General features: G+C 32.5%; 1 protein-coding gene across 4 annotated transcripts in view; it reads right to left on the bottom strand.

Moving 5' to 3' along the window:
- The window catches only part of LOC129748713 (zinc finger protein 235-like), a 406,374-nt gene that overhangs the window by 352,094 nt on the left and 41,974 nt on the right, over positions 1-12,306 (bottom strand). The gene's annotated exons all lie outside the window — the stretch shown is intronic.

Raw genomic sequence — 12,306 nt, 5'->3', positions numbered from 1 at the left:
ATCGACATCGGTGATGACAAGTCGATCGGTTCCAGCTTTCTGGTTCGTCAACAAATGTTAGCCAGGACCACCCTTGATGCAACAAATTCGCTAAAATCGTAACAAATCCAAACTTGGAACTCCCAAAAACCAGATTGCCATAAAACATGTGGTGCGCCTTATCAATATTATTGCCGGGTCGTTCGCGTCCATACGGCGGGATTGTGTAAATGCGATTTAATCACCGAACGATTGTCAAAATTTATCGCTCCCCTTTTTCCAGCGAAAAAATAAAACTGTCGTGTTTGCTCTGGCCCCAACTCAGCTCAACTCAACTCGATCGATGCCGATGATGGTGGAATGCTGTTTGAAGTTAGTTTATCGGTATTATTGTAGTAAATTGGTTGAATCCAATTTCCATCGGCCATCAGTTAGCCAGCTGTTAGGCAGCGGAAACGAATTGGGTCCGACCTTCGGTGAAGCACAAGTCAACAAATTAAATTATGATACAGGCAGAGCTGCGAGTGTATTTGATTACAGTTGGGCCATATTGCCGGAGGAAATTTCTCCGGACCTTACCCCAAACCCGACCACTTTGAGCAGCCAGCGATAGGTTAAATTGCTGAAATTAAATGACCGAGAAGGGGTCAGAGATTATTGCAATCAGTTGCATAAATTTAAATATCCGATGCAGCACAATTCTTCAGCGGAATCAAATTCAGATTTATAGTGGACTAGGAAATCGGAACACAACAAGGGGTGATTCAAATATCACCCGGGCGTAACGAGGTGCGTACGTATTAGGATTTTATTTCAGTGGTATTTACCACTTCAAGCTCGGATAATCTCCACGATTTGATGCTTACGTTTTAGCAACAAATCTGTGAGCAAGGATTAAGATACCGAAATAGCCAACGATAAGCAGCTCGATTGCTTTGAGATTAGGAGATTTAAAGGCGATTGCAAATCTGTTGAGCAGTATGAAATTTCCAGCCGTTTGGGTACAGATTTGTAACAATCACGACCGATTATCGCTGCATGGGGTAGTAGGGATCAAAAACAAAATTTAATCGTCGATTTTTGTAATCGGTCAACGAGCTCATTTGAGGTATTGCATTCTGGAAATAAAATCATATAAAAAATTATTTTAATACGGTTTTTTGTTTAATACATAATTTCAAAAACACCAAAACAATGCCTGACAAATCTGACTGGACTGAAACCGCTCAGAGCACAATCATGTGTCGCGCAGAGAAATTACGCCACAATCACGATGTCCGGCTCTGATAAATCTTAATTAGTGCTAATTCAAAGCGAGCCGTCGTCGTCGTCACTGCTATCGGCAACCAGGCCGTCTCGGGCACATCATTCAAGACGCGCTCTCAAGAGGTAAAATCAAATTCAAGAACAGTCGCCGCAACCGACTTTTGCGACCGAGAGATTTCCTAGAATTGAATCAAAAATGCGAATCAGTTGACGGGGTTGACTGAGTTATGATTTTATCACGCGTATCTGCTTCATTGGACGTTGGGTTTTGTTTGATGTTGTTGAGTGTTAGATCTTCTGTTTATTATATTTACAAATAAACTAAATGAGACATACCAAATCTATAAATTTTCGAAACCAAGCAACCTGATAGGAACCATAAATTAAAACAGACTTTCTGAGAAATGTTTAGCTTTATTCTACAAAAGTTGTGTAATTTATGGTGGAAAATACAGGTTAGAGTAGAATCTTCCATTTCAGTGTTTCTACTTTTCCAAACACATTCGGCGCCCTTGGAGCGGATTCTTGGCGTCTACATCAAGGGAGTGGAATGCTCGTAGAATATATCAATCATGCGCGTTCCGATCGGGGTTTAAACCTTCATTATTATCAAATTTCAACTCAATCTTACCATTTAGAACATCCGAACATAGATATTGAAGTGTTCAAGAGAATAAAATTAGTAAAATTACAACTGGTTAGTGCTTCTGACGACGATGAAATGATGACGATGGTGGAATGAATTTGTTCATTATTTTTTTCACAATGCCGTTTCTGCTATTTTTCATAAGAACTTCGTATGAAAATTGAGAGAATTTCATAAGACATTAATGGGAAAAAAATTACAATTTGAAAAGTGGTTCATAAGACGCATCTTCAAAATTATAATAAGTATATAGCTGAGTGTAGTTGATGTACTTATTTATTTAAAAAAAATCCATTTCGTTAGAGTGTTTATTAAATATAAGAGTTTATTAATCACTTAAAAGCTTAAGGTTGGAAAAAAAGTCGGTCCGCCAAATTCATACAGCTGTAACATGCAATTTCCTAGACCCAATTTCATCAAACAATTGTTGTAGAGAGAGTGTTGAATTCGAATTTCCTGACCAGTTATCTATTATACATTTGAGCTACATAATGAATGAAGGCTACATACTTATAAAAAATTACACTAATATTTGCTTAAGCTTTCGGGATTCTTAATTCTTCATATTATTTCGAACTTTAACGCAATGGCAAATTTGAAAAAGGCAAATGTGAGTGTTAATATGGTTATTAGACTGAAATACTGAAACAGGCAAACAAGAAGATTCATGCATACTATAAATTTACTGTATATGTTGTTTCAACATCATCAATTTTCTTCAATTTAAAAAATTTTCTATCAATTTTTATGGATACCCTGGTCCTTCTTAGAACTTAAAAAAAGACGATGGGCCTTCAAGTAGGGGAGAATGAGGATACTTGATCCCATTCTCAGCTAAATCGCGAAACAGGAATGTTTTAAATGGATCAAAAGTTCAAGAAAAATTTGCCCAATCGAAAAAAACAACAAACCTGTTATCTAAAAAAAAAAATAAAAAATAAATTTTTAGCTATTGCATTTTCTTTGAAAAATCTAACAAAATGTGACTGAAAGTTTTTTTTATGACTTCAAAATGGTTTCGATACGGAAAAATAAAATGTTTATTCAAATTTGTCAATCGTTAGAGTATAAAATGAATTTCTTAATGCCTTATTTTCAAAGCAATAGCAAAGTCTTAATTTTGTTCAAGAAAAAGTTTTTTCAAATCTATGATATAGATTCACATGATTCCTGGCGTATTTTTCTACTGAATAGATGTTGATCATTGCTAAGCACGAAATAATTAATATTTTTCCAATGACTAATTTTTATACAAAAGTTTCCCAATAAAAAGAACTCAAAAAAGTGCTGTTATCTAAAAATTAGAAAACTGCGCCTTTAAGTATGCAATGAAAATAGGGTAGTACAAAAACTTTCAGAATTCCTTTTGTCTGACATTCATAAAATTTTATATGAAAACTAGCAGACCCGGTAAACTTCGTCTTACCATTTTAAACTTGGCGTCTATTTCAAGTTTTTTTTTTCGCTGTTTGACTTAAAAAAAGTTCTTGAGTTGTTAATCGTCTCGCTTTCTTGAACATGTCCTAGTTTTTAAACATACCCATCTTTTCCGTTTGCTCGAATTGGCCCGCTCAATTATATCGGAATCAAATCTAGGAATTTTAACTCAATTGTACGGGTCTTTTAACAGATTATTCAAAAAATATCTACAATAAATTTTACATACATCTCACATGAATCCTTTTCATTTACATTTCTTTGATTCGGATGCTTTGAATATTGCCGAATGATATCAGGTATCAGCTTCCCGTTGCAAATTCGATTTTTTCAGCACTCAACGTTACCATCAAACTTGGCAAACCTTATGCTAAAAAGAATCCACTCTTTATAACTTGTTCCATAAATAACATACGTTGATTATTTCTATGTTTCATTTATTGTATACCATTTAGTTGATTGACTCCGCTTTGCTCGAAATCAAATCAAAAATTTCTCATTTATTGGAATTTATTGCATATGAAACTTTATGGAAGAAGAATTTTGAATATCGGGACAATTTTTGGAGTGTTTGCTCAATTTTCTGCCTAGCGCAGCACTTTTAGCTCCCGAGTAGCTTTTGATGGTATATTTTTTAGAACTGAAGAAATAAAAACATTAGAGATGATTTTTTTCAAACCATTTTCAAGCAGCTTCACTTTCCTCACATTTGGAAGCAGTAGTTATTTTTATCCATATTTTCATCAAAATGATGTCCAAAAAAAAGGTTCGCCCTTTTTTTAGCAAAAAATGCTAGTTAAATCAAGAAGTCTTGATTTATTGGGTTATTATTCAAAGAAATTTAATTTGGTTTTGAAAGGAGAAAAGATATGATTAAATTTTTTGTTATTCAACCGAATTAAAGCATTTTTATCTTCTTTTTTATCCTTAAATACATACCTGCCAATTTAAACCATTGTTGTCTGATTTAAAATTTTCCTGAACAGTGTTGAAGGTGATTTGCGATTCTGTTTAAGATTATGTGATATTTTCAAGATTCAATAAGATTTAATGCAGGTTTGCAGGTTTTTAAAAAATTAAATACATAAAAAAGAACTAATCTTTCAAAACTACGATGATTTCATGAGTTCATTCTTTTTTCTGGAAATTTTCATGTAAATTTACCTCAACATTTAAAAATTTTAATTATCCGTTCAGATTTATCACTCGGGATACCCTATCTGACTATTTTAGAGAAAAATTGGAATATGTTTCATGACTTAAAGGCGCATTGCCACTTGTTTCACCGTGTGAAATGAAAGGAGTTAATATTATTTTCAACACTTTTAGGTCATAACAAAAACTTATCAAAAAAAAATTCAGCTTCTGCTATTAATAAAATTATGCTTCTGGAATATCAATCACAAAAAATATGTCAACAAAAAATCGGATCTAAAGTCTCACCTACGTAACCAAAATATGTTAAACAAAAACACACATTTATGTTAAGTACGTACTTGAATTCTGTGTAAACATACAGGGAACCTGTAAACAGTTTTTTGGTGAACGATTTAAAAAAAAAGTTAAGTTTTTTTAGTCAGATTGTTTATTTGGGCCCAACCATTTATAAATTTAGAAATCATGTATACATTTTTTGTAAATGTTGAACGTTTGCACTTCTTTGCATTCGGCCTTCAAATGAACATCAATCTCATATAATCCATTTTAAAGTACAGGCTTTTGTTCAGTTCATGTGTCTGTTCATTTGCAACGGATTTTTTGGTTGTTCTATAAATTTAATGGCGCATGATACAACTTCTGTGAAGCACATTTGTACATGTTTGAAAAATATTTCTAGCGTTTTGGATTATAAACCAAGTCTTTCCACTTTTCTTTTTTCAAAAGTCCGCAAAGAGTCATACCATTATTTCATACGCATCAGTACTAAATTCATATTATTTAGACAACAATTCCTTCTTGAAATAACACAAATTGAAGTTTTAATTTTTTCAAATCGTTTGAATGGTTTTGATTTGATCGGCAAAATATTAATCTGGGTCACATCTGGGCGTCATTCATTACTACATATGTGCTGTACAAATGATCTAGGAATCAAGAAGAAAAAACACATCTAGGCTTCATGTGGTCACCACATGCATCGAAATTATGCTTGGTTGAGAAATGCGCGCCCAAATATTCCCACTAAACAGTATGCTATGCCATAGTTACTAACCTCCTACGACGTTTGCTTGCGACGCTTGGACCATAGAGACGAAAAATAAACTGCCCGGCCGGCGCCCAAAGTAAAGAAAATCTCTTAAAAATTGAAGGCCATGACTTTCATTTGATTCAATTTATTACAAATTTAATGATAACGGACAATTGATGCGACTTTTTGTTGTTTTTATTCGATATAAACCGATTCGCATGCCCACAGAATATTCTAAAAATAATTTCATTTGAATCGGTTGGGTCATTTCGGAGGAGTAGTACTACAAACACCGTTACAAGAGAATTTTATATAATAGATTAATATGGCCAACAAAATTAATGGAACTTTTAACTTTAGATTTTGAATGATTCAATTTTTTGGGAACCCTGATTAAAGGATCAAGTATCCTTAAACTTTCAAAATATCACAATTTTTTAGTCCCTCGAAAACGCTTCTAGTTTATCTACGGGCTCATGAATCGATCTAACTTTTGCAGCATATTGTATACTCGAAATTACACGCTATTAGAAAATACAAAAGACGACGATCTACTTATTTTCCAAAAAGATATGATAAAAATAAGAAAAAGGGGATCAATATCACCATTCTCCCCTATTAATTGTCTTCACACTAAGAAATTTTAAAAGCAGTAAAATTTCCATTGGAGAGATCAGTTTTCCAGTAAGCACTCTAGAAACGTATGACTTCTACTGACTGTCTAACTTTGTTATTTTCTTTTCGACATTGTAACCATTATTAAGTGTTGATGCAATTCGACTTCTGATTGTCATTCAATAAGATTCAAAATCACAACAGATATTTATAATATAGAAAAGCGAAAAAAAATTAATCAATTATTTTTTCGTTGGTGTATATCATTTTCCGTTAAATTATTTCAATAATTAAAAATCTAAGCATTGAGCACTTCAAATTGAAGGGTTTAAAATTGTTAACTCCTTATCATAATTTTTTAATAATCTTCAATTTAAAATTTCTTGGTTTATTTTTCAATGCAAGTTCAGAAACTGGCAAGACTATTTAAATAAAGAAAAAAAAAACAATCATCATAGTTTTAAAATTTAGATTCGACTTGATTTTATTCCGTTTAAAATCCATCACATCGATAATTAATAAAGTGGATGACCTTAATAAAACAGGAACTGCAAAACAGAAATCAAATGTAAAATAAAACGAATAAAATTTTATAAAATTCTTCTCTAGAATTCTCTAAGATTCAGCAACAATAAATCAAAAGAAGCGATTATGTGTTGAGAATTTACAGAACCAAATATATGCTTATGTTTTATTTTTTTCCATCCACATAATAATAATCAAAAAAAAAAATATAAGTAGAAACCCAGCTTCAGATTTTAAGAAGAAATTCCACTCTGATTCTGGAAAATTGATTTTTCCAATTGCAATTGATTCAGACTCTTCAAGAGAATAGTACTTACAATCAGAAATGAACCCTTTTATTGCTTTTTTTTATTTTAAAAATTCAACGAAAAAATTGAAAATAAAATGTGAATGATTTTCCACTTTTTTCAAAGTTCATTCAATGCAATGCACATTCATTCGTTTCAGAGGAAATAAAATTGAAAATCTACTAAGATAACTAGAAATTCAAGCAAAAAACAGTGAGTATAAAGTTCTAATAGCTTAATATTTCGGAATCTGAATTTAATAATCTTTTTTCAGAATAAAATTTATATTTAAAAATTGATGAATCGGAACAACAATTGATATTTAATTTTATGATACGATATTTTCGGGTAACGATAGAAGTACTTCAGAAAATAATTAAATATCAGAGCTTTTCAATCAGTTTTAAATTTTTAATTTTCATTTTCAAACAATTTTCTCAAATGTTCGATTTTCCTAAGGTAAAGTTGCAAAATGAGAATCATTAAAGTTTAGTTGTGAGCCCTAATGCTGATATGAAGAAGCTCAATTGTAGATTGTACATAATTTGAAGATTTATTTTTACATTTTCTGCTCCAGAAATGTGTGTATTATTTAAAATTTTAAAATAACAATCATAATGAGTGATTCTTTAAAAAAAAAATCATAAGGTGATAATTTTTAAACTATCAGTAATATAATCTATACAAATTACGAAAATTACACAAGTCATAAAAATCCCGATTCAGACTGATTCCTATTTATTTTTTTTTAAATAAGCTCTTGTTTTCGAGATATCTTTTGAATAAGGAAAAAATCATAAGATTAATTAGTGCACATTTTTGGAAAAACTTTAAAACATTAAAGTCATTTAAAAATTGAAGATTATTTCAATTTGGCCAACTTTCCCAAAGACCGAAAGTAATTTCGATTCCTAAGAAAAAAGCTATAGAAGTTATTTTTGTTCATTTTTCCTAAATTCTGCAAAACGAAGGAATTTTGAAGAAATTTAAAAGAAGTTTAAAATGAAATTTTTCAAAACACAATTCAAATCGTTTTGCAGTCTTGAATAAATTTGTTTAATGAATTTAAATCTTTCATATCGCATACTCTAATATTTTCTTTAGTGGTGCCAAAAATTATTGTTATACAATTTCTTTTTTTTAATCCTTATTTCTTTGAAACTAGAACATCTAAGCATAAGCTGAATCCTTGATTGAATGCAGCATAGTAAAAAAATTAAAATCAATTTTTGTGTTTCATGTAGGTTTATTGGTAAATCAGTTATTAGTGATTGATTTAACTAATTTTTTTTTTAAACTTCTCAACGTAATAAAACCAAATCAAGAGGTAATAAACAAAATTCGAAAAATGATCCAAACTCAGGACGTCTTCCAAAATCAGTTATTTAAACATTGGCAAAAAAAATGCTGTTCCCTTGTGTTATCTTCATATCAACATTTTCTCGCAGTGAATATTTTAGATTCGCCGATTTTTTTTTTTTTAAAAGGATGTTTAAGTTGAATAAAAGATGTAAATTCAAAAAAAAATGAAAGGTTCCACTATTCTTCTCTAATTTCATAGTTTTCCAATTCGTAGATAAAAGTTTTTTTCATCAAATATTCACTTTTTTTTATTTGTAAAATCAACTCTAGCATAAGAAAATCAGTGGAAAACCCGGAAAATTTGTAAAAGCTCCATAAATAGGACACTTTTGACCATGATGTTCCATTCTAAGACCGTTCAAATATTACGTAACGCAATTTACGAGCCCAGGTTTATGCAAATACTGTGCTGCTGACCGAAATTCTATCTAATGGAGCTGTGCTGCTGGCAGTGCTGACTGATAGTGAAATTATTTCAGATATTCATAACAGTAATTTTAGTGATTTTTCGAAACGTTAAAAAGCTGTAATATTTTTTCCTGATAATGTTTGATCTAAAATTTAATTTTCAATCGATTTTTTTTTAACGAGAAATCAACCTGTTTATAGGTAATTTGACCTAGGTCCAATAAAAGCAAACAGGGAAAGTAGGTTCAAAGTTGGAAATGTTGACCATTCATATCATTCTAAATCTTTCAAAAACAGCAACACCAATTTTGAAAATTCGCATTGAAACTTGTAGATAAGACATTAACTATAATGCAGCTTTCCGAAAAATATTAAACTCCCGTCCATTTATGAGAAACTTATGCATTTAAAAAAAAACACCGCACAAAGGGTCCAAAGTAGGGCAAATAAACCCATTTAAGCCATAGTTTAAAAAGATTTGTACTCTGATATCTATTTTAAATTTTGCATGCAAAAAGTTTGAATTGTGAGTTTGAATTATTTTGAAGGTAACTAAGCCCTTTGTACTTCATTTGTAAAAACCATCCCTTTCCAAAATTCGTATTTTAACCCTCTAATGCATAGTTTTGTTTTGAAATAACACTGACCAAAACCTAAATATGTATCTCGGAAACGTGTGAATATCTTTGGGTAATAAACTCATAAACAAAATTCTAGAGATTTAAAAAACGATTAATGTACATTTTTTGCTGAATTTTCTTTTGTGTCAGATAAATAATAAACGATATACAAGAAGATTTGAAATTTTTTTAAAAGGTTCATTAGAAAATCGGTGTTGTTTCTAGAGTGCTCGAATTGAATTGACATTATTTACCTACATCAGCAATTGCTATATCCTTAAAAAAAGTAATTCATTTAAGAGTAAAAGCCTAATTGAAACAGTTTATTTGAACTTTAATTCAGCATTTGCTTTTGACTTGAACCAAAATAAAAATCATTTCATAAGTTCTCAATGGAATGAATAGATATGAATTCTGGTTAGTTTATTTGTTTAAAAATCGTAAATTTGATGATATCATTTCAGTCTGATGTATTCATATGAAATGAAAATCAGGAGTTCAATTGGGGATGTGGAATCAGAAATCCTGGTAATCAAACTATTCGAAAATTGTTAGTATAAGCAGACGAAGCTGTTGAACGATTATTTATTATTTTCGTTTCAATGAAAACATGCAATTCAATAGAAACAATTGTCGAATTATGGAATCTGAAATAACTCGTCCAGATCTCAACTTTAGCTTTTAAACACATCAAAATTTAGTCTCAAAATTCGCCTTTATTTATTGCCAATGTGACAATTGTTAGGATGGCGGAAAAGTAATCTTGTTGTGGCACTTTAACCAAGAACAGTAACTTTTAAAGGCTTGATGTGACAAAAAAAAACATTATAAACAAAGGTTAGGTTTTGAACACATATCCCAAAAAGTTTAAAACTAAAACTAACAAAAGATCAAATATATCAAATATTACATATATAAATTTTTAAGCAGATAATACATTCAGTACAATGATTGTTAATCAAAAAGGTGGAATTTGGATGCTAAGTTCGGTGACTGTTCCTTTTGAATGGCGACCGTCAAAAATGTTAAAATAAGTTTCTAAGATGTCGCACCACAAGAAATAGACGTTTTAAAATATTTAAAAAAAACACTCACAGTCTGCTCACTTCAAGGCACCCACCAGCTGATTATGTAAATAGGCAAACGCCCTAACGAAAGACTATCAAAGCCAAATGGACCACCATCGAGTGAACTCGGGAGTCGTGTGCCGATGATTACACTTCACACTCATCGAAGCAGCAGGAGTTCCCCTCATTGACTAAAAAAGCCTTAATTTTCTTGCTAAGAACGAAGCCCTATTATATTGGCCATTCATTGCATCACTCCGGCAATTGAAACGCACCCACCAGAAACGTTGCTCGCAATATTGTTGCCCCGACCTCGCCGTTTTCGAATATTTATTCACGCAATTTGTGATATATCGTGATCGCAACAACAAGAACCGGAAAGTCCTTTTCGTAGCCCTAATTTGCCGCCGAAGCCGCAAGTTTCAGCCCAAAGGCACCGAAGCGTGAACACCAACATTATATCCTGGCGGGTGGCCGGAAACTCCGGAAGGGTTGCCGGTGTTGATGAGATGGTGTTTAGCAGGTCATCAGTCCCCGGAGGAATTCCTGGCTGTCTGATACGCTTTCGGTTTCGCCGTGGTGATAACAACGATAGGATAGGATAGGATTCGAAGGGCTCGGCCGGCAGTTTCAGGGAAAAGTTTCATCCCTTCTGTGTGCGGTGATACAATCAAAGTCGTCCCGATTGCGTGCTGATTTGACTAGGATTCACTCTTGTCCGGATGGACAACCCTGATGGAAATGAGGACCAGGCGCTAGGCGTATCAACCTAGAAACAATCCCCTTTTCGGTTCCAAGGGATTGCAACATCCTTAGAACTTGGGAGGAACCCGGATTGGCGCGAGTCCCGGAGGTGCGAAAGAAGTCAAAAGAATTTAATTAAGAGTGAGAAAATTTGTCAGGATCCTCCGACTTTCCTGACGATGACAAATCATTTTCGGTCGAGAATGGAAACACCGAGAAGGAATGCGTTATCGAGATTATCGAACGATGGGCATGGTTGATAGAGGCCGTTTTGGAACTTTTCTCTCAGCGGAAGAAGTTTGGGGAAACAGGAAGAAGCAACCAACCATCATTAATATCAGTTAAAAGCGTATTTGTCTTCGGCGTTTGATTATGTCAATATTAAGTGATCATTGTGTTTTGGGAACTTTCAATCGGATGTTCGGTTTTAATGCAGGGGGGTGATTGTGGTTTATTTTTTTTCGCTGTCAGAGTTCATTGTCGTTGAGCGTTTTATTTATTACCAGCATATGGTTTTTTTTATGCGCCACCACATTGTGAGAAAAATTTTCTTCTTCAGCATGGTGGTTTCAAAACTAACATCTTTAAGGCTTTTATAACAATCTCAACCATTTTGTTCTTTTTGAAAATATATAATATGATGTTTTTTAAATGATTCATTGGTAAAAACTTGATTATGTTTGAAAAACTTTACTATAAAATTCAGAATAGCCCCTCGAAAAATTTGAAAAGAGGTCTTATCATCCTTTCTGAACTTTCTATCCTTTCCATTCTATTTCTGATTCTTACTTTTTGATTTTAATTTTTTTCTCTCCCACATTTATTCATTCGTAAGGCTCAAGGAGTGTCAATTTGACACTCCTGACTAAAACCACTGTTTCTCTGTTGTTTCTCAACCGATATGAATGAAATTTTGATAACTTTTGTCTGGATACCATATTTTAGTTGCGTTACAAGGATTCCAGGGCTGTACATTCCGTACAATTCGGATGAGATTCAAGGAAGATATGGTTATTTTCTCGAGGAGTGTCAAATTGACACTACAGGCTTCGGACGACTTATGAGGAGCCACTCACAGGAGCAAGAGCGAAGCTTTCAAAACAACACCAGCAACTTATTGACAGCACTTTGTGTACACGTGTATTCTTATGCTGTTTTGATA

This window comes from Uranotaenia lowii, chromosome 2, assembly GCF_029784155.1.
Source record: "Uranotaenia lowii strain MFRU-FL chromosome 2, ASM2978415v1, whole genome shotgun sequence".
Lineage (NCBI taxonomy): Eukaryota > Metazoa > Arthropoda > Insecta > Diptera > Culicidae > Uranotaenia > Uranotaenia lowii.
This window is presented reverse-complemented; position numbering and strand designations above follow the sequence as displayed.